Below are 10,325 nucleotides of genomic sequence, written 5' to 3' on the forward strand. Positions count from 1 at the left end.
CATAGAAACAGAAAGGAGAATAGTGGTTGCCAGGGGTAGGAGGAGGGAAGAATGGGAAGTTGTTTAATGAGTACAGAGTTTGTGTTTGGAATGATGAAAAAGTTCTGGAAATGGACAGTGGTGATGGTTGTACAATACTGTGAATGTATCTGATGCCACTGAAAGGTACACTTAAAAATGGTTAAAATGGTGCTTCAGCAGTAACATATGGTAATACTGGAATGACAGAGAAGATCAGCATAGCCCTTGTGCAAGGATGACACACAAATTTATGAAGCATTCCATGTATTAAAACAAACAAAAAAAATGGTTAGGGGTGCCTGGGTGGCTCAGTCTGTTAAGTGTCCAACTTTGGCTCAGGTCACGATCTCGTGGTTCACGAGTTCAAGCCCCATGTCAGGCTCTGTGCTGACAGCTCAGAGCCTGGAGCTTGCTTCGGATTCTGTCTCTCCCTCTCTCTCTGCCCCTTCCCTGTTCACAGTCTGTCTCTCTCTCTCAAAAATAAACATTAAAAAAAATTTAATGGTTAAAATGATAAATTTTACGTTATGTATATTTTATCACAATAAAAAAACTCATCAAATAATTTAGAAAAGGGGGTGCCTGGGTGGTTCAGTTGGTTAAGCATCCAACTCTTGATTTTTGACTCAGCTCATGATCTCATGGTTATGAGATCAAGCCCCATGTTGGGTTCCGTGCTGAGTGTGGAGCCTGCTTGGGATTCTCTCTCTGCTCCCTTGCTTGCACACATGTATGCTCTCTCTCAAAGTAAAAAAAAATAAACATTTTTTTAAATGTAAAAAAAATTAAAATTAAAAAGTTAAAAATAAAACAATTTAGAAAGAAAAAATGAAAATATAAAAAGAGGAAGAGTGAAAGATACAGATGAAGCAAGAGTGCCCTGAGTTAATTAGTAAATAACAGATATAACTGAATAATAGGCACACAAAAGCTCACTGCTCTCTGCTTTTGTATATATTTGAATTTTACCATAATAAACATTAATAAGCAAGGAAGTCTTTGTAATGTGTGAAACCTTTTTAGAATTTATCCCCTTACAAAATTTAGCAAGAATGAATACGCAAGGTTCAAAGACCTTCCAACTGGCTGGCTTAGTTGGAAGAGCATGCGACTCTTGATCTGGGGGTTGGGAGTTTGAGCTCCACATTGGGTAGAGATTACTAAAAAAAATAAACTTAAAAAAAAAAGGTTAAAAGACTTAAGCTTAAGGCCTAAAACTATAAAATTCTTTTCTTTATGCTTTATTTATTATTTAGAGAGAGAGAGAGAGAGAGAAAACCCCACACACACAATCCCACAACCATGAGATCATGACCTGAGCCAAAATCAAGAGTTGGACACTCAACCAACTGAGCCACCCAGGCATCCTTATAAAATTCTTATAAGAAAACCTAGGGCAAGGGGCACCTGGTTGGCTCAGTTAACCTTAGAGTCATGAGTTCAAGCCCCATGTTGGGTGTAAGATAACTTAAAAAAAAAAAAAATGGCAAAAGCTTCACAACATTGGACTTGGCAATGATTTCTTGGATATGACACTAAGGACACAGGCAAAAGAAAAAAACAGATTGGACTTCTTAACAATGTTAAATTTGTGTGCACCAAAATACACCAGCAACAGAGTGAAAAGGCAGCACAAAGAATGGGAGAAAATATTTACAAATCAAGTACCTGGTAAGGGATTACTATCCAGCATACACAGAGAACTCCTAAAACAACAAAAAAACAAACAATCTGATGTAAAACTGGGCAAAGGACTTGAATAAACATTTCTCTACAGAAGATACACCGATGGCTAATAAGCACATAAAAAGATGCTCAACATCACTAACCATTAGGGAAATGCAAATCAAGACTACAACGAGATATCATCTCACATCCACTAGGATGGCTACCATCAAAACAAAACAAAACCCCAGAAAATAACAAGTGCTGGCAAGGATGTGGAGAAACTGGAAACCTTGTTCATCACTAGTGATAATATAAAATGGTACAGCCACTGTGGAAAACTGTACGATGGTTCCTTAAAAAATTAATCAAAGAATTAGTATATGATCCAGCAATTCCATTTATGTATATACCCAAAACAGAAAACAGGAACTTGAATATTTGTACACCCATATCCATAACAGCATTATTCACAATATACAAAAGGTACAAACAACCCAAATATCCATCACTGGATATATGGGTAAATAAAATGTGATATATAAATTCCATTTTAACACATGCTACAACATGGATGAATCACGAGGACATCATGATAAATGAAATAGGCCAGTCACAAAAAGACAAATACTGTATGATTCCATTTATATGATGTACTTAGACAAAATCAGAAAGTAGAATGGTGGTTGCCAGGGGCCTGGGGAAGAAGGGAATGGGAAGCTGTTCAATGGTATAGAGTCTTGGTTTTCCAAGATAAAGAGAAATGGGAGATGAACGGTATTAATGGTTGCACATTATGAATTTATTTAAACCACTGAACTGTACACTTAAAATGATTAAGATGACAAGTTTTATATATATTTACCACAATAAAATAAATTAAACAACAAAAAAGAAGGAGCACACAGGAGGGGGTGGGGGGGAGGAAGACAGGGCTAGGAGAGATTAAGTGTTTTAGAAGGAAAGGAAATAGGGGAACAGAGATTTCGTTACAATATAGTTACAGTAATGTTTAGAATAGGGATGAAATGTGTTTTATATATATGTATGTGTATGTGTGTCTATATATCTATGTATATATACATAGATATTTTTTTTTTATGCAGGGAGACTTTTTTTAACGTTTATCTTCTTTTTTTAAATTTTTTTTTTCAACGTTTATTTATTTTTGGGACAGAGAGAGACAGAGCATGAACGGGGGAGGGGCAGAGAGAGAGGGAGACACAGAATCGGAAACAGGCTCCAGGCTCCGAGCCATCAGCCCAGAGCCCGACGCGGGGCTCGAACTCACAAACTGTGAGATCATGACCTGAGCCAAATGTGGACACTCAACTGATTGAGCCACCCAGGTGCCCCAAATGTGTTATATATGTTATGGTATAATCTAAAAGAGCAAAATAACTAGACATTAAAAAGAACATCATAAGCCAAAAGTAACCTTAATATAGAAAATACAAACCATAGAACTCTGAGTACAAATCAGACTCTGAACTCCCAAATAGCCAATGCAAAGAGGGAACCATTACTGACTTAGTTCACACTATACTTTAGACAAAATCAAAACAGTGGCTTCGAAGAGGCACAGTCATTCCAAGCATTAAACCTCAAGGAAATTCCAGTAGGCCTCAGAGATTTTCTTAGAGACTTCTCACACAGATCTCCATGCAAGCTGCTGGGACCATGCAAAGTCAGTTTACTAAAAAACAATTGGAGGAGGGGCCAAAATTATGTTGCCTCCTAATGATCTGGCTTCACTCAAAGACAAAACACTGCCCAGAACATGTGCATTGAAACACCTTCCAGCACAGTCTCACGAATGTTTTCTCACAGTTGTGCTTGGGATGGCATTTGGGAAGTGAAAAATTCAAGATTATCCTCCCTGACAGGAATATGAGATGCAACATTCTCTGTTGTTTGCTAAAGGCAGGTCTTGATGTTTCCAACAGTTACTGGTGCAGGGATGACAAATCAGAATGAAACGTCCACATCCAACCAGAGGTCAGGCCTGAAAGAAAGCACCTAATCACCCCATGGAGATGAGGCGGCATCTACATGAGCTGGTAGAGAGAAGAGTTGGGTACATCATTTTGGGGAAGATCATGAGAGCAGGGAGCTACTAAAGACTGTTGAAGAGGACCATGATTGGAGACTTTGAGTGATAGTGCAGTCTTCTGAAAGGTGCAATCCCAACCCACAGCCAAACACAGCAAGCTGCTCAAAGTTGAAAGTTACTGGGAAACATAAAAATAAATGAAATTTTAAGTTTAAAAAAACAAAAATGGGGGTCCCTGGGTGGCTCAGTCGGTTAAGTGTGTGACCTAAGCTCAGGTCATGATCTCGCACTCTATAGTTGGAGCCCCACGTTGGGCTCTGTGCTGACAGCTCGGAGCCTGGAGCCTGCTTCGGATTGTGTGTCTCCCTTGCTCTCTGCCCCTCCCCTGCTCATGCATGCACTCTCTCTCAAAAATAAACATTAAAAAAATGTTTTAAATGCTGTAGAATAGGGGCGCCTGGGTGGCTCAGTCGGTTGAGCAGCCGACTTTGGCTCAGGTCATGATCTCGCGGTCCGTGAGTTCGAGCCCCGCGTCGGGCTCTGTGCTGACAGCTCAGAGCCTGGAGCCTGTTTCGGATTCTGTGTCTCCCTCTCTCTGACCCTCCCCTGTTCATGCTCTGTCTCTCCCTGTCTCAAAAATAAAACGTTAAAAAAAATTTTTTTTAAATAAATGCTGTAGAATAGTGTTTTACATAAAATCATGTTTACGCAATAACAAAAAATGGATACAAGACAGTATGATCTCATTATAGAGAAAGAACACGCGAGAACAAGAAAATGAGCAAGAATAAAGCCTGCCACTGGAATTATAGAAAAAAAAAACCTGTGCACATGCACACCTGCCTATTAACTGTTCTTCAACAACTTGTATTTTTTAAACATCTCTAACCCTGCAACAAATTTAGAAATATAGGATTGCAGTAAAAAATAAAAATAGCAATATAATGAGAATGAAATTCTCAACTGAGAATTGAGAATTATGACATCATCTAAAAATAATGAGAAAACTGGCTAAGAACAAGAGCCAGTTATGTACTTGGCAAAACTATAGTATACGACTAACGCTGATGGGATTCAGTGTGAAACACGTAAGTACTGGCATCATGCTCTGGTTTTAGGTGCACTGTATGGAGCCATAGCTCTCAAAGTATAGTTCCCTAGACCAGCAGCAGCACCTGGTAACTTGTTTGAAATTCAAATTCCAAGGCCTAGCTCTAAACTACAGAGTCAGGGACTGTAGTGAAGTGAGGGTAAAACCAGCCCTCCAGGTGATTCTGATTCACACTAAAGTAAGAACTGCTGGTATGAATCATGTCCCACCTGGATTAAAAATAAATAAATAAATAAAAAGCTTGTCTAGCCAAAGAAATACAGTTTTTGCTCAAACTCCTTTCTGTTATTTTAAACTGAACTCCTAAACATGCACTAATCTATTCAACTGTGAAATAAGCTGGAAGTAACTTACATATATTTTTTAAATTAGAATTCTGGAATTTCTTGTTTTAATATAATGCACCAATCACTGCAGAGGAGTGACCTGAAGAAAATCAAATCTAGTTTGTAAAAAGTGGTAAGGAATCAACGTATCTGGAATTTCAATATATCTAACTATCATCTAAAATTTGCAAATACTCGGAAGTTGCTTAACAGCTACGACTATTACAACTGCCACATTTACGTTAACTGATTGTTTTAGTGTCTCACTTCTGACATTAACAGGTTTAAAATAGAAGAGATTCAACAAAATTTTAATTTCTAAAGGGCTATCTCAGTTACTATAGCTTCAAACTTAAAATTGCTGCTATATTTGAGACAAAGACCATTAAAATAACCATATCCTCTTTCACAAAATTGTAACTGCAACTTTTAAAATAATAACCAATTGGTTATTAATATGAAATACCATTCTCCCTCTTCATGTGGAATCACACTGAACTTCATTAAACTTCCAACTCAGGAACAAATGATTAGCACAACACCTTACAGATTTGATACAAATGCTAAATATCAAATCAGAGGTTTCCAAATGTTTTTGATTATGAAACCCCAACAAGAATTTGAGTAAACATCCCAATATATATATATATATTAGTACATGTTATATGTATATACTACTATATAGTGTACATTATAAAATAACCTAATAAAAAATTAAGTAAAGCTAAAATAAACACGAAAGTCAGTTTTGATTTTTTTTTTTTTCCCTGAGACCCATGTGCACCTTTGATGCATGCACTCCCCATCTTTGGACTCCACTGCAAAACTCATGTATGGGCCAGCAACCCTGCAAGCGTTCTCTGGCAGTGCCCCTGACCACTCAAGAGGAAGCTGTCAAATGCAGGGCCGAACTGCAGTCTACTTCCTGCTGAGTTCCACATCTGAGACTTGGGTCTGTGATGCTGGCTTCTACCCTTCACCCCATCACCTTCTTCTGCTACCTCTCACCTGCCAACGGGCAACGGAGGAGACTGTGAAGCCAGCAGGCGCAAGAAGAACATAAAAGTACAGACTCGTCAAGCAAGCCTAGGTTTGCAGAGCCTGGGCTCTGCCTCTAACTCAGCAGGTGACCCGGGGCCAGGCAGATAACATCTGTAAAACTCATCATTAAAGGGGGTGATAACGGTATCATCTCCCCCGGTTACTACGATGATTAAGTGAGATAAGCTATTATTAGAGCACCTAACACAGTATCTAGACAGTACACACGTTCAATAAATATTTCACTCAAAATTACTACTTCAGGCAGGGGGGGGAAAAAAACACATCACCTGGACTTTGTTTCATCAGCCAACTCAGGAAGGGAGCAAGTTACAGTGGAAGTAGCTCAAGTAGCAGGGTCTGGCAGATCTGAAGGCCTGATTCACCACTTACAAGCTGGGTGACCCTGGAAATCCACTTTCTCTACGAGAGGCAACCTTCTCATCTGCTCAAATGGAAGTGATGACATAAACCGTATACAAAGTACCCGTCAGAGCCAATATAACTAACCCTGGCAACAGCAAATGGCTACCAATGGTGAGGTTAAACAAACAGCACAGAAACCTAAGTGTCATTCCACGGTCCTTAAGACACATCCATGTGCATGGCTAGATACTAAGAGAGTAAGCATCTCTAAAGTCGGCCGCCAAACATTAATAAATGCACGAGTACTGAACCCCACAGGCATGGTTTGCTTCCCAACTGGACAGTTTACTTGCTCAGGCAACTCATAATGACCCCAGGCAACTCATAGTCTTTCTGCCCGCTAGGAGTACACTTTTTATCCACCCCACAACCATAAACTAGTCTAGATTGCTGGGACAGTGAGGGGGAGGGGGGGATACCAATGATTATAAAGCACATGGGGACCTCAGGAAACATGCTGCTTTTGCACAACAGCAAAAAAAGAGAGAGACAGAGAGAGAGAGAGAAAAAGAGCTCTCAAACACCCAATTAGTTCATAATAAATGAGAAGTAATGCTTTCAATCTATGACCAAAAGAATGAATATTAAGATACATTTATATTTTGTTTTTTACATCATGTGCTTAGTGGGAATGCTCCACATGTGTAAAAACACCTTAAAACCAAAACTATAATAACATTCACTTAGAAATATACAGGTCAGGGGCACCTGGGTGGCAGTTAAGCATCTGACTTCAGCTCAGGTCATGATCTGGCAGTTGGTGAGTTCGAGCCCTACGTTGGGCTCTGTGCTGACAGCTCAGAGCCTGGAGCCTGTTTTAGATTCTGTGTCTCCCTCCCTCTCCCCCCCGCCCCCCACGTTCGTTCGTTCTCTCTCTCTCTCTCTCTCTCTCTCTCTCTCTCTCACTGTCTCGAAAATGAATAAATGTTCAAAAACAATATACAGATCAGATGGCAACTACTCTTGTGGTGGGCAAAACATAGGAAGTTCAATCACTGTTGTACATCTGAAAATAATGTAACATTGCAAGTCAACCATACTCCAAAAAATTTTTATCTTAAAATGTGGCACTGTAAAAAAAAAGGAAAAGAAATAGTTCATCATTTAAGCAGCATTCAGGAACACTAGAGTGTGTTCGGCACTAACCAGACATCCTTGACCCTAGCCTTCAATCTTAGCACGATATCCTGAGACAGCAGCACACCAATAAGCCACCATATAACCAAACTCCGCAAAAGGTCTGGTCGGATAAAAGAAACACAAATCTAACATCATTAAGTAAACCTTTCGTAGGTCTTTTTCACAAATATTATCACAAAATCCCCAAAGAGTGTAATCACGCAGCTCTGATTGTCACCACAAGAGGTGGGACAGCCAGAAGCCAGACCGAGGAGAACTCCTCCCAGAACCCCCACAGGGACCCGCCGCCCCCTCCGGCCAACAGCATTTCCACCTGTACAACTTTCTGCGATTCAAACGGTCCAGGCTCCCTGCAACCGTGACATTATAATCCTGTACGATATACTAAGGTAATAATAAACACGAAGCAACACGGTAAACACAGGCAACGTGACTGAGCAAAGTTTGGGCTTCGGCAAAACATAAAACTAGAAGCCAAGCAAAACCCAGCAAAGAAGCTACGTGTTGCCTCAAAACCAGGGAGCCCAAAAGAGACAGGAGTGGACAGCATGCTCTCCCCCGCACTCTAGAAAACCCAGACAGCCCCAAAGCAGGTTCTAGAAGCGGCGGCTTCCCGGGACCGCGAGCCAGGGGCCGGCCGCAACGGCGAGACCCCCTCCCCCGGCAGTGGTCACGCGGGACCAGGGGCTGGGTGGGGGCACGGGCGCGCGGGCGGGGGCGCGGCTCGGGTGGGGGTGGGGACGCGGCGGCCCGGCCCCCCTCTCCGGGCTGCGGTCTCCCGGCCCGCACGGCTGCTGGACAGCGCCCACGCCCGCGCGCCAGTGCCCCCGGCGGTCCCCACCCCCGACTTCCCGGGACCGCGCGGCCGGAGGCCCGAGCCCGAGCCCGTGGACAGGCGCCGTGGGGACACGCGCGGCGGTACCTGTGGCGGCAGCAGCTCCCAGGCGGCGGGGGCGGCGGCGGCGGGGGCGGGGCGCGGCGTGCGCGCTCCCGGCCCGTGGTCCGGTGCGTGGTGCCCGCCCTCTCTATGCCGGCCGCCGGGCGCCCGCGCAGCTCTCCGCCCCTTCACCTCTCACCTCCTACCTTTCCCCTCCCGCCCTCACCGCCCTCCGCACGTGCTCCAGAGGCGCGCACATGCGTAGTCGAGCCCCGCCCGCGGCTCCCGCTTGCCCCCTGGCGGACGCCCGCCACAACACACAGAGGGAGGAAGAAGTGGCGGTCCTGGGCGGGGCGGGGCGGAGCGGGGCGGGGCGTGAAGATGGAGCAGGGCCCTGAGGACTGCACCAGGGCTTTTGACAGACAGCACCTTCCAAAGAATTTATCAAGAACGTGCACCAGATGCCTATGGCCCCGTTTGGAACAGCGATAAATTAAAAACAACCATGCAGATGCACAACAAATACATATGGCTGGAATAACTTCTGTCCATAAAACAGATTTCCCTACAGCCTTTTTAAAGGATAAGTTTTATGAATATTTACTGATGTTGAAACCTGTTCTTGAAAGATGGTTCAAAATGAGCTGTACAGTACGATCTCATTTTTGTGAAAAGCCATCCACAGAGAAGGAAGGCTCTGGGTGCTGCTGATGTGTGGTGGGCAGATATGATTGAGTGGCGGGCGGGTTTAGGGTGCTGGGCTTTTCTATCCGCCGAGGGGCATTTAACCATTCATTTTACACATACTGTGTGTCTTTGTTGGAACCGCACATCTGCGTCCACTGAGTTTTTTACTATGTGCCGGGTGCTGAGCTGAGCATTCATCTGAGCGTCCCGAAAGCCCTTACGTAGGGCTCCTTACTGGGTCTCACACAAGCGGAACAGGAGGGGCCTTCGCCCGCACTGGGGACACAGCCCAGCGCTGACCATCCCGGGATGCTGCGTGCTGCGACTGCCCGGGGCCCACGCGCAGGGACCTGGATCGCACCCCCTTCGCCCTCGAGTGCCAGGGGTCGGCCCCGCCCCCACCCTGCTGCCCTAGGCACGCTCAGCTCAGCGGCACCCACCCCGGGGCGGATCCTGATCCAGCCCTCAGGAGCGGATGGGACAATGCTAGATGGGACTCCAGCCCCCAGCCCCTCCTAAGCCTTCTTCAAAGAGTCATACTCCTCCCTCACGCCCATTCATTTCCACTGGACTCTGGACCGCCTCTCCAAGGCCGCCTAAGGCTTGCCTCCCTCCCTGCCCCACCACACTATTGTCACAGGGAAATTAAACAATAGTGAGGACAAGTGGCCTAGACCCAAAGTGACCTTGAAGATTTTGCCCTGTATTCAGGATTAGTTTCTGGCTTTAGATGGTAATTTTTATTCTATGAAGAATTTGTTTTTGGTTTTATTTTTATGTTTTTTTTATTACGTGAAGGTCCCTTACTGGTACTGTTTCCATGAGTGGCTGAGACCAGGGGGAAAGGGGTAGGGAAACACACGTCTTGCTTGTTTTTAAATTAGAGAGAGAGGAGGGCATCTGGGTAGCTCAGTTGGTTGAGCACCTGACTTTGGCTCAGGGCATGATCTCACACTTCGTGAATACAAGCCCCACATG

General features: G+C 43.9%; 1 protein-coding gene and 1 non-coding gene across 2 annotated transcripts in view; one reads left to right on the plus strand and one right to left on the minus strand.

Moving 5' to 3' along the window:
* Nucleotides 1–8,869, minus strand: part of LOC122487206 (SREBF chaperone) — a 73,595-nt gene extending 64,726 nt beyond the window's left edge. The window contains exon 1 of the mRNA XM_043587280.1: nt 8,706–8,869. The gene's annotated coding sequence lies outside the window, so the exon portion shown is untranslated. The remainder of the gene's footprint in view (nt 1–8,705) is intronic.
* On the plus strand, nt 189–291 carry LOC122488800. Its single transcript, XR_006298723.1, has one exon. It is a non-coding gene; the product is annotated as a U6 spliceosomal RNA (small nuclear RNA).
* Nucleotides 8,870–10,325: the final 1,456 nt, after the last annotated feature.

This window comes from Prionailurus bengalensis, chromosome A2, assembly GCF_016509475.1.
Source record: "Prionailurus bengalensis isolate Pbe53 chromosome A2, Fcat_Pben_1.1_paternal_pri, whole genome shotgun sequence".
In the NCBI taxonomy this organism is placed as follows: Eukaryota; Metazoa; Chordata; class Mammalia; order Carnivora; family Felidae; genus Prionailurus; species Prionailurus bengalensis.